The sequence below is a fragment of the Phoenix dactylifera genome, unplaced genomic scaffold (assembly GCF_009389715.1).
Source record: "Phoenix dactylifera cultivar Barhee BC4 unplaced genomic scaffold, palm_55x_up_171113_PBpolish2nd_filt_p 002639F, whole genome shotgun sequence".
Classification (NCBI taxonomy): Eukaryota; Viridiplantae; Streptophyta; class Magnoliopsida; order Arecales; family Arecaceae; genus Phoenix; species Phoenix dactylifera.
Genome location: NW_024069795.1, coordinates 12,189 through 18,652, shown reverse-complemented (window position 1 = coordinate 18,652; position 6,464 = coordinate 12,189). Strand labels below are relative to the sequence as shown.

Sequence of the window (6,464 nt, the reverse complement as noted above, 5' to 3'; positions counted from 1 at the left end):
ACAAAACAATGCGACTACTCTTACCCTCGGGACGCGCCGAACTCAAGCCAACGCTCGCCAAGGCGCCCTCACTTAGGAGCTCGGTCAGGTTGAACCCCTTCCCGAGGCTCTGCAAAGCGTCAAGGACCCTCTGGTCCCTCGCCGAGGGCTCGGAGAGCCTATTAAGGGTCTTCAGCCGGGGGTGCCCCCACCTCGGGTCAAATCCCCACGGCATCTCGGACGCAAGGAAGAAAAATTTCCCCTTCCATTCATGAATAGAGGAAGGGGCGCCCTGGAAAAGCGACATACCGCCTCGAAAGGCGAAGTATAGCCACCCTCCATCCGCCGGGTTTGTCTTTAACAAAAAACACCGGCGGAAAACGCTCACCGAAGTCGGAATCCCATGTGCGAGACAAAGGGACAAAAACCCGACTATGGTCCTCCACGAGTTTGGAGCAAGCTGTGCCGGAACGAGTTGGTACTCTACCAGCAAGCTGTTTACGAACTCATGTAGTGGGAACCGCAGGCCGGCCCAAAGCGTCTCGCGATGAATCGCGATCCAAACTGGGGGCGGCCGCATCACCCTATCTTCCGGCCCTGCAGCTTCAAGACGAAACCCGGGCTGGAAAAAGAACCGGGAGCGGATTAACTCCAGCTCCTCCCCCGACAGACTAGATCCGACATCATCCGGACCAAGACCCATTTTGGAGAGAAACGAAGTGACCTAAAGACAACAAAGACGGAAGACAGGAGGAAGAAGGAGAACCCCCTAGCTAACACAAAAGAGAAACCTACGGGGGAGTCGCCAGAAATCGCTCCGAGCACCGCCGGCGAGGCTCTGTTGAGAAAGAGGATGAAGGTGGAAACGGCGGAAAAGAGAAGACAACCGAACAAGACTTCTCTTAGGGCTGGTTTGAGGGGTTTAAATAGATCCCTCTAACGGCTCAGATCGGCGAGTTTGATTTCCACCCCCCCCCCCCATCTGGATTACGCCACGTGTCGGCCTCGGAAGCCGAAGCACCGTATTCATTCCGGACTGATACCTCGTACACAGAACCGAGGCGCTGTCCCATCGGATCTCGCAGCCTCATCATGAATCCGCTACGCCAGATCGTTTCGAAAGGCGAGCAGGCGTCGCCCCCGCTCCCCTCATTCAAGAAGCCCTGGGACACGTGGAGCGCCGATGTGATTTTAGCCTCCCAAATCCCCGTTCGACCGATATGAAATTAAATGCGCCCGACCTCGAGTAATTGGCCTGATCCACGATCCCGGACTACCGGCTCGGCTTTAAATCCCGAGCGGCTGATCCAACGCCCGACATCAAAGCAATCGACCCAATAAACCTCCAGATCGCACCACGTGTCCGCCTCGTGGATCGACGCAGCATACTTACCTAGGGAAGACGCCTCGACTGTAAGATCGAGTAGCCACCCCATCGGGTCCCGGGACCCCATCATAAGTTCGCCATACGGAACGATCACGGGGGGCCAAAGGACGCAACCCCCCGCTATAAATGCTTCAAAATGCGTGAGGGCGCCGACATAGTTCAACTCTCCTCGATCTCAGTTACCCTAATAAAGACTTCTACTTCCCGCGTCCGAGCTCGCGAGCTGCTCGAACTCGGAAGTCGGGGGTAGTGTTGGAGAAGCGTAGCTTCCCCCCCCAAGTGCATGAGGACCTTGCCGATGACGGCCGACCTCGGGCGGCCGAGCTTGGTGCCCGACTCCGGAACATCCGACCCAAAGAACCCCCGACCTCGGAAGTCCGATCTCGACGCCCACCTACCACGGTTGCGTCCCGCCGAAGTCCAGTCAGGGGCCATACCCTGCCACCGCCTCCGGCATTTAATGTGCATGCCCTCTGCAAACCCCCGACTCACTCAACAATTAATGTATGTCTCCGGCTTGCTCAACAATTAAAGCGCGTGGCTCCTATTGTCTACGGATCCTCAGTCCTCACACGGCAAATCGGCTCGGCAGTGTCCAGTCAGCCGTGACAACTCTCTGATCCCGACCTCATCTCCGACATCAAGGCATTAATTCGTCTGATCATGCACTAACTCGAGCGACGTGCTAAGTCGTACGGCGACCTCGCCTCATCACATCACAGGTAATCCGACCCCCCTATAAAAAGGAGCCCCTCCTTCTTAGTGCGGGGGGTGGAACAAGAAAAAACAGAACAGAACACATCTATATTCTCTCCTCCTAATCTAAGCCCCCCACTGACTTAAGCGTCGGAGGGCCGGCGCCGGAAACCCCGGCCACCGGCTTTTTGCAGGTCCCTGCTCCACGGAGGACGCCGCCCGCCGACAGATCGCTGCCCGCCAGAGTTCACCGAAGCTCCTCCTCCTCAGCCGACGGCCGCCCCCGGGTCCAATTTCCAGCAACATGGATGATCAAGGATCCTCATGTGGATTATGGATAGTATGGATCATACACCATAGTACGGCCCAATAGTACGTCACACTCTAGCTAACCCATATCACACTCTAGCTCCTTTTTTTTTATGGTTCCATTCTTGCAAATTTATCAAGTATGTCAATTTATCAATTATTTAAAAATATCAAAATTTTATTACGTTCAAAAAATATTTTTTATTTTAGAAAATACATCTGATTTATCTAATACATAAATACCATAATTTGAAAAAATATATTTTTTACTTCAGAAAATACTTTTGAAATAGATAATACATACCACTAATTTTTCATAATTTTTGGTATTAATTATATAATTTTAATAATTTTTTAAATAAAAAAATAATTTTTAAATATAAATATTTTAAAAAACTAATTTGATCTCAGATCTATGTAGAACCCTACCATGGATGCTACATATAATTTTTTAGGCCCGTGGGCATGCATTAAAGGCTACTTATTTCTCAATTTTTTTAAAAATTTAGGCCTAGGCCACTATGCGCATGATTGCCTTAAAACTTAAATAAAAAAATACCAAATTTTTCTGGAGAGTAGCTTGCATACTCCTAAATATGATTCTGATTTTATCATCTTTTTTTGAATTTTTTAATCCAATTTATATTTTTTTAATTTTTAAAAAATATATAATCCAAAATATAAAAATTTTTGTGTGATTGTGTAGATCATCCATAGATCTACAACATATCATGAAATCATGCCAAAATTAAAAATTTTGGCATAATCTTCCCTCATTTTGCAATTTTCAAGGCATTTTGCAACATCCAAAAATCAAAGTTGGCAATTATTTTATTTTAGTTTAAATAATAAATTTATAGTCTGTATAAGGATCCTTGGATAATCAATCTAATGTATATTTATCTTTTATTTTAGTTTTACTCTTACCTTTTATCCTATGAGTAGGCGTAACTTAGCTTTCTACTATGGACCAACACTGCACCCTTACCGTAGCAAGCCCTACACCTCCTTATCCACCTTCAAATGATATTGTGATGGTGGCAAAAGTTCTTGAAAGTCCAGGCACCTGCACCTATGCTACTCTCTATCATCCCTTCGATCCTCATCACCATCTTTCCGGTTGATCGGATGTCGTTTGCACGCCTGCGTACACCAACCTCATTACTATTGAAGACTTGACACCTTTCTTCGCCAGCCAACCGAGTTGGCTAGGACCTCCAAGTTCCCTAGCACTCATTCGGATGGGGCTGAAAAAACACAAACAATTTGTATGTTACATTATAAACTATAAAGTTTTAAATCTGTGGACACAGTGAAAAGGGAAAAGAATTATGGATCAACAGTCTTCCACATGAGTTGGTAGTTTTATAATAATGCATTTGCAAGTTTATAATATTTGAATTATTTCTTGCACTGAAGCATAAAAATATGATGCACCAAATCAAGAAGTTTTTTATATTAAAAAGCAAAAGTGCTTCTTATGCGCACTGTACCATAGTCATAGTTCTCACGAAATGCATCAAAATGAGAATTTCATGACAATATTTTTGTATAAATTGGATTTTTGCAATCATCACCATATCATCCATGAAGCCAAATGAACAGTCGTTACTCTAATTTGGTTTTCTTACAACAAATTTTGCTCCAAAGCATTTACTTTGTAATCCATATAAAGCTCATGGCAGAAGACACTGTCAGCTTTTCTTTTGAGATGAATAAAAGAAAAAAGAAGAAAACAGTAGACATTCTAAAGATAATAATGGCACTTCCACTTAAAAATGCCATTTTGTTGTGTAAAATGAAATAAAAGTTGAGGTCAGGTATACCGTTAAGAAAGTAATGACACATGTTTAACCAAAAATTTTAATGGTCTTGGAAAAACACTCGAGCAATAGTTGTGAAATCAGTATAGTTTCCTGTAACTTTAGATTCAGTATGTAGAAGGGAAGCCAAGTAAATTTAGAATAATCATTCATGATTTTCTGACATGAGACCAACCATGAGTAAGCTTTTACAGCAAATGCAGGGGGATTATAAATAAAAATGACACCATGCTGTAGTGCAAAGTTGGTAGTCTAGCATAAAGTGCCAACAATCCAGGGAAGGCTAAAGAGAACAATGATCCGTGTAGTAGGATCCACCAAGTTGATGACCAGTCTCAATTATCTTTTCAGAATGCATTAATAAGAATCAAAAGAAGAATATTGGGATTGTGCAATGGTATAAAAAAAAACAAAAATGTTAATGGAAACTTAGGAACATGAAGAACATAGATATCTGAAAGTAGTGAAGAATGAGTGCTTATTATCCAATCTCTGCCATTGCATCTACCTACGATGCAGATTATAAAGTTAATCTTTGGATAAAATGCTCTATCCTCTTCCTCATTGTATTTTTTCTTGATCTGCATTGACTTGTGCATTGTCATCAAAATGCAGCCCCTGAAGACAATTGGAATATGTTATTGATCAATGGACTCAGTGTTGGAAAAGGAGAAGTTTCACCTGAGGAATTTTATGCTGTTATTAAGAAACGAATAGAGCGGATCTTAATTCGAACAGTAAAATTCATAACCTTGACTTTTACTCTCTGATGCTTTCAAATGCTTATGTACTGTAGTACTGTATCAATCTTGTTTGCAGGAAGGAGGTTCTTATCAGCAGCGTATCCTAGTTGAGTATCTTAAAGGCATCCAGTCAAGAACTGAGGAGATTGTCCATGCAATTCAAGGGCCACAATAAGGAAGTTTGGGACATCTGCTTAAGTGCCTACCTACAGATGCTGTAAATGCAGATCTTGTCCAACTTTCAATTGCTAATTACTTGATGAACCTGACTGGCCACAACAAAAATGATCATCTTAGTTATGGTTATTTGTGAACTTCTAGTTATAAACCTTAAATATTTAAAAGTAAAATAAAGTTCAGTTTTTTATGCTTCGAATACTTTTTATTCTATTCACTAGCATTAACCTACTAAAGTTGGTTATGAAATCTGTTGCTGGTGGTCCAAACCGAGAACGATTGGCACTGCGGTGTGAACGGGGTTCCGTCTGAGTTGTCTTGGTTGGTGTTGGTTGCGCTCCACCTTCCGCCAAGAAACCTGCAAACAAGCCTTGCACCACCACCAAGGTGGTGATGGCCCTCCGACGGTCAAGTCAGAGGAGATTGGAGGAGGAGGAGGGGTAATAATCGCAAGTAAGAGAGTGCTCTGGGAGATATTGCTCACCTCCCCCCTTTCTCCCCCCAGCCGCATATATACCTGGCTGGGGGGTCTCTCAGGGGGGTTCGTTATCGTGGGGCACGATGGTGTGGCCACTGACATGGCCGTTACAGGGCGTCGTGGAGCAGCACCGGGTACGGCCACGTCAGGGCATAGTGGGGCTCCGCTTTGTACGGCTGATGCAGGAGATCGTGGAGCAGCATCGGATACGGCCGTTGCAGGGAGTAGTGGAGCAGGAGGCCGCGGCGTGCCTCTGGAGAATAGCCTGTCGTTATCAAGAGATCTCCGACTCGGGGTCGGAGCGCTGGATCAAGGGGCAGCCGACTCGGGGTCGGGCTGCGGAGCCGAGGATATCCGACTCGGGGTCGGATTGCTGGATCAAAGGGCAGCCGACTCGGGGTCGGGCTGCGGAGCCGAGGATATCCGACTCGGGGTCGGATTGCTGGATCAAAGGGCAGCCGACTCGGGGTCGGGCTGCGGAGCCGAGGATGTCTGACTTGGGGTCGGAGCGCTGGGTCAAAGGGCAGCCGTAGTCTTCCTGGGCGCGCGTGCCGGTCACGTGGGGCATGGCGGCTTATTTCCCCCGTAACAGTAGCCCCCCACTTCCGAGCCTGGAACCAGAAGGGGAACAGGTGAAGGGAGTGATGTTTCGGAATTGCCGCCGTTCCTCGGAGAGGCGCGCGCGCTTCGAGCTCCCCGCCCTTTTTATGGCGTATGGCGGTTATTGCTGACCCGGCAGTCTGAGGATTTCGGCGGACATCCTTCCTTAATGGTGTCGATTCGCCTTTGGGGCGCGAGCGACCCTTCGGCAGCCAGGCGTCCTCTGGCGTCATTGAGGCGTCACTTGCCTTTCCGCCTATTTAATCGGGGGC

The 6,464-nt window shown here is 46.3% G+C and overlaps 1 long non-coding RNA gene across 1 annotated transcript; it reads left to right on the top strand.

Moving 5' to 3' along the window:
• The first annotated feature begins 4,781 nt into the window (after nt 1-4,781).
• On the top strand, nt 4,782-5,315 carry LOC120109729. The gene is made up of 2 exons (XR_005510517.1): nt 4,782-4,931; nt 5,014-5,315. It is a non-coding gene; the product is annotated as an uncharacterized LOC120109729 (long non-coding RNA).
• Nucleotides 5,316-6,464: the final 1,149 nt, after the last annotated feature.